This window comes from Petaurus breviceps, unplaced genomic scaffold (genome assembly GCF_028583685.1).
Source record: "Petaurus breviceps papuanus isolate PSGF00001 unplaced genomic scaffold, PetGlider_PUasm1.0 126, whole genome shotgun sequence".
NCBI classification, from domain to species: Eukaryota; Metazoa; Chordata; class Mammalia; order Diprotodontia; family Petauridae; genus Petaurus; species Petaurus breviceps.
The window spans coordinates 48,347,191-48,357,498 of record NW_027185655.1 but is presented as its reverse complement, the minus strand read 5'-3'; positions in this window follow the sequence as shown (position 1 = coordinate 48,357,498).

Genomic DNA, 10,308 nt, shown 5'->3' with positions numbered 1-10,308 from the left:
CCCCTGTGTCTAACTCTATATGACCCTGTGGACCATACTTCCCATGGGATTTTCTTGGCAAAGATACTGAAGTAGTTTGTCATTTCCTTCTTCAGGGGTTTAAGGCAAGCCAAGGCTAATTGATTTGCCCAGGGTCACACAGCTAGTAAGTTCTGACACTAGATTTGAATTCAAGTTTTCCTGACTGCAGGCCCAGCACTCAATTTACTAAGTCACTTACCTGCCTTCCCAGGAACTACACTAAGCACTTTTTAAAAATATTAGCTCACAATCCTGTGAGAAGTATGCTATTATTATCTCCATTTTACTTACGAAAATTGAGGCAAATAGAGATCAATGTCACACATCTAGGAATTGTCTGACAGCACATTTGAACACAGGTCTTCCTGATTTAAGTCAATATTTTATCCTTTGCACCATCACCTACCTCTAATGATGAGGTCAGAACACAGAGGGATTAAGAAGTAAGTGACAGCAGAAGATATAAAGGCAATGAGCACAGATTTTTTTTTCTAAGATTTTGGTTGTAAAATTGAGGAAAGATATGTGAGGATATTGGAAGGTATGATAAGGTAAAGTCAAGTTGTTTTTTGGTTTTGTTTGTAAAGGATATGAAAAAACTGGGATATATTTGAAAACATCAGGGAAGAAATTAGGGAATGAAAGACTGAAGATTGCAGGAGGTGAGTGTGGAGGCAATCCCCTGGAACAGTCAAGGGGATCTTATAAATGGGTTACCCTTGTTGAAGAGAAGAGCTATCTCCTCATCAGATACTGAGGTAAAGGAAAAGATAATGGGAGAGGGCTGATGTCAATAATTTAGAGATGTGGAGTAGGGAGAAGTCAATGTCTTAAGTAGGAACGAGTTGCACAGTTGATTTGATATAAAGAAATACTTCACAGTAATTAAAGTTGTCAAGTAGCAAAATATGCTACTTCAAGAGGTGAAGAGTTTTCAACGAAAGTCTCTTAGAAGAGAATTAGCTACTTGACTGAATATTATAGAAAGGATTCCTGCTTCAACTATAAGCTGGACTGGATGACCTTTGAGGTCCATTATAGCTCTGAAATGTGAGTGGGTTTTTTTTGTTAGAATAGACTTCTGCATTGTTCAAGACCTTGGACTTGCTAGCTTTTGAGGGCCATTCAAACTTTCAGTTGCTATTGCTCTGTGGACACCTAGGCCACCTCTATTTTATAAAGAACCTGAGGCATAAAGAAAGTAAAGTGATTTATTTTTAAACACTGAGAATATCTGGTTTTCCTTATGAGAAAAAGAGGTATTGAATATTACGTTCTCTATTTTTTAGGACTAAAGAAAATGAAAATTTGTAGGTAGGCAGAAGACTATGAATTCGTATGATTAATATGATTTTCTGAACCCCAAGAGAGATTCTTATCTCCCTTCCCAGAAAATACTGCCAAACTAACTTGAAAAGACAGAGTTCAGCAGGAGCCTATATTCTTCCCCAAGTAAAGTATAATGACTCTAGAACTGAGAAACTTTGAATTTACAACGGGTTGACCCAATTAACAAAAAGTTATTATTGTGGAGAGAAAAGTCCCTTTTCTGCCATTAGCTTCATGTTAAAACTATCGATTATAACTTACACAGAAGACAACAAGCAAATGATAAGATAATGGACATAAACATTCTCAAAATGAGGCCAGCTGTCATCCTTATCTTTGCTAGGTAGATTCAGGCAAGGTTTTACTGGCCCCTAGCCCAGTTCTTCAAACTGGTTAGCAACTATTCAAGCCGATAAATCCAGGCATAACTGAATTGTTGTTGGGAAGGAAAGGTATAACAACAAAATAATAATTTTATATATGAATTATATATAATATATGCATGCATGCACACATATATGTAGACCGTCTCCTTATATCTGTATATATAATATGTATGTATATATTTATGTATATAGTCACATTGAAAGGTCTCTTGGAGAGAACTTTAGCACAACTATGGAATTTTGGGATATGGTAACTTGTCTGTGATAGCACATCTAGTTATTAAAAAGATACCTATTACATGAAGCAACATTAGATTCTCTGAGACTGTTTCATACTAATATTTTTTTAAGCAATTGGGGTTAAGTAACTTGCTCAGGGTTACATGGCCAGTTATTTTTGTGTGGGTGCCAAGTATCTGGCCCTGGAACCGATCCCAGGTCTCCGGACACTGGGGACAGCACTCTTACTCACTGCGCCACCTGGCTGCCCCCTAACATTTCAATGGATCTTTTTTCACATTATGAGCTCTCCCTTCTCTGAAGCAGACTGCATCTTATGCACACCTGTCCATCCTCAAAGTTTCTTGTTCATTAAAATTCATTTTTACACAAGGCTTATTTATATGTTGTAATGTTTCTATGTGTCTATATGTATTAATAAACATTAAATATGCATTAATACATGTATGTATACACATATACAATTTCTAATAATCAGACCATCAAACAGAAACAGTAAAATAAAACATCTACCTAATAAAGTAGCAACTTAATTCTGAGTATTTTAAAATTTATATGCTAGTTATTTGCTCACCCTTTAGTCAGTCCGATTCTTCGTTTTGTTTGGTTTTGTTTTCTGGCTATCTAAACCCTCCATGGTGTGTTTTTATTCTACTTCCTGTTTCTCAATCATCATTGGTGATGTGTTTCAGTGTCCTGACAGCTAGATGCATCTTTAGCACTTGGTATCACCCTCATTTTTCCCCCCGAGATTGTGGTGTTCCCATTATTTCAAGCCAAATAGCATCACCTAGTGAATCTTGATATTTAAAAATAGCTAGGTTTAGGACACAGGAAGCAATGGGGATTACAATTTCTGAAAGACTGGCTGTGACTGCTTTCCTGTTAAAATTCACTTGTGAACTCAGTTCATTGTGCCTATCCAAAATCTATGAGCTGGTGAGTGGACTGCATCTAGGACTTTTTTTTTTCCCTCTGAGATCTTACCTGGACTTGTTGTGAGGTTGCTCTAATTCTAAAGCATTCTCTAATAAGGTTTTATATTTTCTTCATTTCATTCATCTTAGAAGCTTCAGTGTTTAAGTTGGTGTGGGGATGGAGGTAGCAGGGTGTCGTGTGCTTAGGTCAAGCTCTGTTTCTTCACTCCTCAATGGCATGGGCAAGCCCTGCCTTGTCCCAGTTGTAGTAGCCCAAAACAGACTCCTCTCTCAGGGAATTCTTTGGCTGCTCTGGTACTGGGACCTGACTAGAGCATTCCTCTTTCCACAAAGATCCTAGGCAGTCTTCTACATTAGAATTATCCACAGGCCTTTTTACCTTCCTTCTATCACCTCCAACACCCATTCTGGTCTCCTGCCACAAGACTTCAGCATCACAAAGGGCATCAACCTATGTCTTAATACAAACACACTTGATTGGGTGTGAATACAGTACCATGACTACTGTGTTATATCAGAAAATAGTTGCTTTGTCATAAAGCTAGCTATTTGTAAGCCATGTGACAATACGGCATATTTAATGGTACAATTATATATATGTACAATAATTTATGCTTTACTTTATGTTTTTCTCTTATGTTTTTAGTCTATACATTTTCTGAACTATTTATTTGAGAGGGAAAAAAAGATTTCTTGTAGGACCAACTACATCAATTTGCTTATAAATCCAATTTCTTGAAATATAGAAGTACGGTAGAAAGAATCCTGGACACAGTCAGAAAACCTGCTTTCTTTATTGTTCTCCCTTCCTTGTGCAATTGATCCCTCAAGGCTGCTAAAAAATCTTTGTAAAACATATATCTGATCAAGTCACTACTCCATTTAAAAAGTTTCAGTGGCTCCTCATCCCTGCTAGAATAAAATAGAAACAATTCTACTTGGCATTTGAGATGTACTGGACCTAGAGTCAGGTGAATCTTAGTTCAAATAGATCTCAGCCATATACTGTGTGATACTGGGTATGCTATTTAACCTTTATCTGCCTCAGTTTCTGTAAAGCCATGCATAAGCAGCTTTCCAGAGGACTGCTGCTGTGAACAGCTTTCAAATTCTGATTACATAGTATAGTGATCTCTCTCTCTCTATTTAGTCAACAAATCAGAGCAAAACATTCATAGAAAATCAAAATATAGCATTCACCATGTCACAACTCAACAACTTATCACTAAAATGGCCACATAGTTTTCACCAAAGTGATCACATAGCTTTAAACAAAGTATATTCATTTAATAAATCCTTAATTCGTTCACAAAGTACAAAAGTCAAAGTTCTCCACCCCTAGGTCACAGTAAATCACAATCTCTGTCAGGACACAGTATCCAAGTAAAGTCTTCTTTCAGCTTGCCTCAAGGCTGGATCTTAGCTTCCATGGTTCCTCTTCCATGGTCCCAGCTCCAACTGTCACATGGGTTCAAAGGCAGGCAGCTCCCAGTTCCTTGTCCAGCTCCTTGTCTAGTTCTTCATCCAGTTCCCATTCCATATTGAAGTTTACAGTGTCCAGTTCACCTCAAGTCCTTCACAGTTCCTGTTTCTGGGAAGACAAAGCTTTACAGAGCCACAGTAATATTTATACACATTGCCCGCACCAGCATCAATTTACTATCTGCCTGTGAAATCAACTCAGATCCACCAAGAAGGTCTGAGAACTCAACACAAATCATCAACATAGAAATCAACACAGACCCACAAACAAGGTCCAAGAGGTCATCACAAATGATCAGTAAAGTCCCAGGACCTCCAAAACCCTCCTGCATGACTTCTGTAAACATACAACCAGAAAATCCTCTTTCAGTGCTTCCAGTAAGGTCCAAGCACTTCTGTACAAAGTATCACAAACAAAAATCAATACACACAGAGTTCTGAGATACCACAAGTTTTCTCCTTCTTGACTCTGCCATTAGAAGAGTCCTCTTCTCAATTCTGCTGTCTCTAGCCTTTTTCTCTCCTTATATATGGTCATTAGCTCCTCCCCTTCCTGTTGCAGGAGTTCATAAGTTCTAGGGTTCACAAGTTGTGAGGTTCACACATTCTGTTTCTTAACAGACTTGATACAAGGCTCAGAAGAAACTTGAACTGAAACGAGGTGTGAACTACTACTGTGCTTGCCATTCCAGTTTCCTCATATGTAAATGGGGATAATAATAGCACCTCCCCCCTAAGGTGGTTATGCGGATCAAATAAAACAATATTTGTTAAGGGTCTGGCACATAGTTGGCACCTAATAGGTGTTCATTCTTCTTCCCATCCTTCCAGACTTACTATATCCCCTTTATTCAAGTCTGTGGTTTTAACCAGACTGCAAGGACTAATATTCCTCATCCATGATATTCCATATCCCATATCTATGCTGTCACATAGACTTTACCCATTCCTAGAATACACTTTTTCTATACCTGTCCTTAGATTTTCTGATTGTCTTCAAAGCTTAGCTAAAGTGCTACCTCTTATCAGTCTTATTCTGATCTTCTAGCCCATCAGTACTAGTGCCTTCTCCCAAAATTACCTTCTGCTTCGATTATTTTAAAGATATTTATTTATGTACACATTGTCTCTTCAATAGAGACAGTGTAAGTAAGTACCTTGAAAATGGAGGATGTTTGGCCTGACACAGTGCCTAATACAATGCCTTGAACAATAGGCACAGAATGTTCACTTATTGTCTTAAAGTATTGGATAGCTTTAAGCAAGACACTCTATCCCTCTCTCTGTGATTCTGTTTCTTTGTCTGTAGTGGGCATACAATATTTCTATAATATTCCTAAAAGTACTAAAGTGGAAAAGGTGTTTTGTAAGTCAAAAAATACTATAAAAATTTGAGATATTATTATTGTCTCTTCCAAATTCTTAAGTGCTATTTGAATAGGGAGGAAGAAGGGAAGAGAAAAAGACATTAAATTCATCATTATTTTAAAACATGTATCATTTTCATTCATCCTCAACAAGCAGTAGGTGAATTGGAAAATACTGTCTACTACATTCTAATGAAAAATAAACTGAGAGAAATCACAAAGAATTTCACAACATAGTATAACTTTTGACCCTGAAGGGATTTAAAAAATCATCTCTTCCAATGATCTCATTTTACAAATGGAGAGGAAAAAAACACTTATGCCTATAGATGTGCCATGTTACTTAGCCATTCTCAGTCTTCATTTCCTAGGCCATACTTGATGGCTTTTAAATGCCCATGCAACTCTAAATTATTATATGATCTGTGATCCTATAAGTGACTTAACCAGTATCACATGATGATGTGAAAGTAATGGCCTTTGATCCTGTTTTCTTGACTCACAATTTAGCTAAAACAGGGATTCTGAATGTGTAGGCCACAGACCACTCCAAGGAGTCTGTCAATATTTTGATAAATGAATTTTTGTGATTATAATGATAAATAAAAATGTTGATAAATAGGTAGACAGAGGATAGATAGATAGATACAGAGATAGATACATAAATACATAGATACATTTATACAGAGTTAGATACATAGATAAAAGAGCATTTATTAACTACTTACTCTGTAACAGGCACTATGCCAAGATAGATTTCAAGTGATCCATGAATTTAAATGGGGAAGAAAACATTAAATCTTTATTACAATACAATTAGTTTCCTTTGTAACTGTATGCATTATTTAAGGCATTTAAAACATTATTCTGCAGATGGGTTCATAGGCCTCACCAGATCACCAAAGCATTTATCACAACCAAAAAGGTTTAGAATCCCTGGACCAATATATTACAACCAGTCAGTGGCAAATCCAACCACCTAAATTTTACTACTTGTTTTAAGCACCCAATGAAATGCATAGTCTCTATGCTTAACAAAAAATAATAATTATAGGATTTTACTTTTGAAGTAAAGATGAATGGTTGATTTTGAATACTTTAAATAAATGAATAAGCATTTATTTTCCACTTACTATGTCCAAAACACTTTATTAAACACTGGGGAAACAAATACAAAACATAACACAGATACTGTCTTCTAAGACCTTACATGCTGCCAGAAAAGGATGTTTTGGTTGAAGAAGTCACAGGGATGGTGAACAGAGCCATAAGGCAAACTACTTGCAGGGTCTTTCCAGGAACAGAAATGTTGATTTGATAGTAGAAAGGGGCAAAGGTATAGATGAAGTGGCAAGGCAGGAAGTTGAAAGATAACCAAAATGTATTGTGAAATACTCTGGGGCCAGGGAGTTGTGATAAACTCTTGGCAGTCAGGAAAGCAGAATCTTAGTGGGGAGCTGAAAGAAATTGAGAACTAGAACAGGGAAACAGTAACATCAGCTATGTTGTAGAAAATGAATGATGACTAGGGTGCAATCAGCAAAAAAACTCAAAGGGTGTGTTGTGTTTTTTTTTTCAAGCGGGAGGCGTTTTATATTCCAATGTATACATTTTCAAATATAAATATGTTGAATGAGAAGTATTTGGGATCCTAGTAGGGAAAGGGTCCTCAGATATTTATTCCTTCTCCCCATTAATTCTTCTGCAATGGACAACAATTGAATGTAGGAACCAGAGAGCTCTTATCCACTAACAAATGGGCAAGTTTTATTGTCATTGAATACTTAAATATGTAGCTTCTAAAATCCTAGTAGAATTATCCTTATGGTGCTCCTTCCTCCTTTTTTTTTTAAGCAATCGGGGTTAAGTAACTTGCTCAAGGTCACACGGCCAGTTATTGCTGGGTGTGGTGCTGAGTGGCTGAGCCCGGGATTCGATCTCCAGGTCATCCCGACACTGGAGCCGGAGCTGCTCCTTCCTCCTTTTAAACCAAGGAGCCCCAAAGGGCTGCCGTAATAGCCCAAAACTTAAAAAAAAACAGATGAAGAAGGGAGGAGTTGTCCTTTTGGGCACTTATGTCACTGCTAGTCTTGTACACTGAGGTCTGTTTGAAAGTTAAGAAAATTAAGTACCCTTTTTAACAGGTCCTTGAAATGTTGCCTTTAAGCAACAAGACAGAGAGAATGTTAATCTTGGATGGGAGCTTAGACTTCATTTAATAATCCCCTTATTTTTCAGATGAGGAACCTGAGGATCCTTGTTGAAATATTCCCATCTCTGTTGAAGGCACCATTGTTCTTCCAGTCACCCACATTCAGAACCATTGAGTCAAATTTGATTCTTCTCTCCCCATCTATCACCCAGTCAATTGCCATATTTTGTCCATTACTTCCAGGTATAATCTTGCATCTCTCCTCTTCTTTCAATTCACCTGGCCATGATTACAGGTTAGATTCTAATCATCTCTTACTTGAGTTTTTATAATAACTTCCTAAATGCCACCTAGCTACCAGTAATAATAGATGGCTAGTAAAGTTCAAAGTACTTTACAAATAATACCTCGCAACCCTAGGAAATAGGTGCCTTTATTGCCATCATTTCACAGATGTGAAAACTGAAGCAGACAGAGGTTAAGTGATTTGCCCATGATTATACACCTAGTAAGTATCTGAAGCCAGATTTGAACCCAGATCTCCTTGACCATTGGTTTAGCACTCTATCTTACTCTACATATATTAAATCACTCTGATTTATAGATGAGGAAACTAAGGCCCAGGCAGGTTAAACACTTAATCTATACTTTAACACTTAATATGAGTAGGAGGGAAGATTTGAACACAGGTCTCTACCTGACTCCAAGTCCTGTTCTCAGTCCTCTACAATATACTAACACCTACTGCTAATGACTCTTCCCTTTCAGGTCTCTATTCCCTCACTGCAGCAGGTTGCCTCTTAAGTACTCAGTTCAAGTCCCTGCTGTGTCACCATGGACAGATCACTTAATCTCTCCCTCTTCTGTCTGGTAAAAGTGCAATGACATTTTTTTTTCTTCTCTTAAATAAAAAAAGGATTAAATTAAATTATGTATAAGACTACTTTGTAAACTGAAAAATCTTTATAAAATGTGAGGCAATATTCTTTTGTGTACCAACAAAATGTTTTAAAAAGTGCTATACATATAGTAGGTGATGAATAAACGTAGATTGAATAAGCCTTAACTTCCCCCCACAAAAAAGGCACCCCAAATTTCCTAGGCTTTGAATACTTAGCATAACTGTGAGAAAGGTGAGAAATGCCATCATCTATTTAGCAAAAAGAGATGTAGAAATTAAGAAGAACATGCAAGATTAACATGAAGATTAAGAAGAATATTTTCTCCCTACAGGAACCAGGGTCTTATTGAAATTAATGTTTTTCACTAAAAAAAAAAAAAAAAGGCAAAGAAGTTGTCTAGAAACAGCCAGTGAGGAAGGTATTAGGAAGAGGTGTACATTAGTTTATTGGTTTTAGTTTTGGTTTCCATGCACCTTGATGTCATCACACTCACCATCTTCATCACTGTTACTGCCCTGGGATTGCAGTCTTCCTCATCCTCAGCCTCAGATAATAAAGTCTTTAGTAGGGAGTCCCAAGGATCTGTCCTTGGTCCTATTTGGGGTGCTGAATATTTTAATCCATGACTTGGATAAAGTCACAGAAGGTCTAATTAAATATGCAGATGATACAAAAGTGAGATCAACAGCTAACATAATGGTTGTCAGAATCAAGGGACAGAAAAATCTCAATGACCCAGACCTAATTGAATTAAACTGAATAGTGAAAAATGCACGTTCTATCATTTTAGCAGAGCATACAGAATGAGGAAGGTGAATCTTACTGTGTTCTGCCCTTACTCTGCCATATCTAGAGTGTTATTATCAGTTCTGGGCATGATATTTTATGTTCACAAACTAGAGCTTATTCCGAAGAAAAGACTCATGTTCACCAGTGAATGAGGAAACATGCCATTTTAGAAGCAACCAGGGCAATTCATCCGAAGAAAAGCCTTAATGTATAAGGAGATACGGAATGTGAGAGTTGTGAGGGGGATAGAAGTTTGGGGAGGCAATTATATTAGGTGTCCCCAAAATCTTAGTCTATTTAAAACTGTGCTAAGATTTTGCAGACATTCTGTATAATTCTATCAATTTTGAAGAATTAAAAGCTCTGCATTGCAGAAGAAAGATCAAACTTTGCCCCAGATTTATAAAGAATGAAAAAAAAATATGTGAAAAGTTTTGGAAGGGTAGATTTCAATTTGATTTAGAGGAATATTTGTATATGATTTGAACAGTCTAAAAAAGGAGATTAAATAATTTAGGAAATTTAGGCCTCCTTTACTGGTAGCATACAGACAAAAATGACATTACTACCTGTAGGAGATTTCACAGAGGAGATTCAAGTGCAAAAATATTTTCCTCTTTTTCTTTTAATTTCTTATTCTTTATCCTCACTATCATTTCCTACTGGACTCAGGACCCTTCCAGGGCACCCATGAACTGGTTT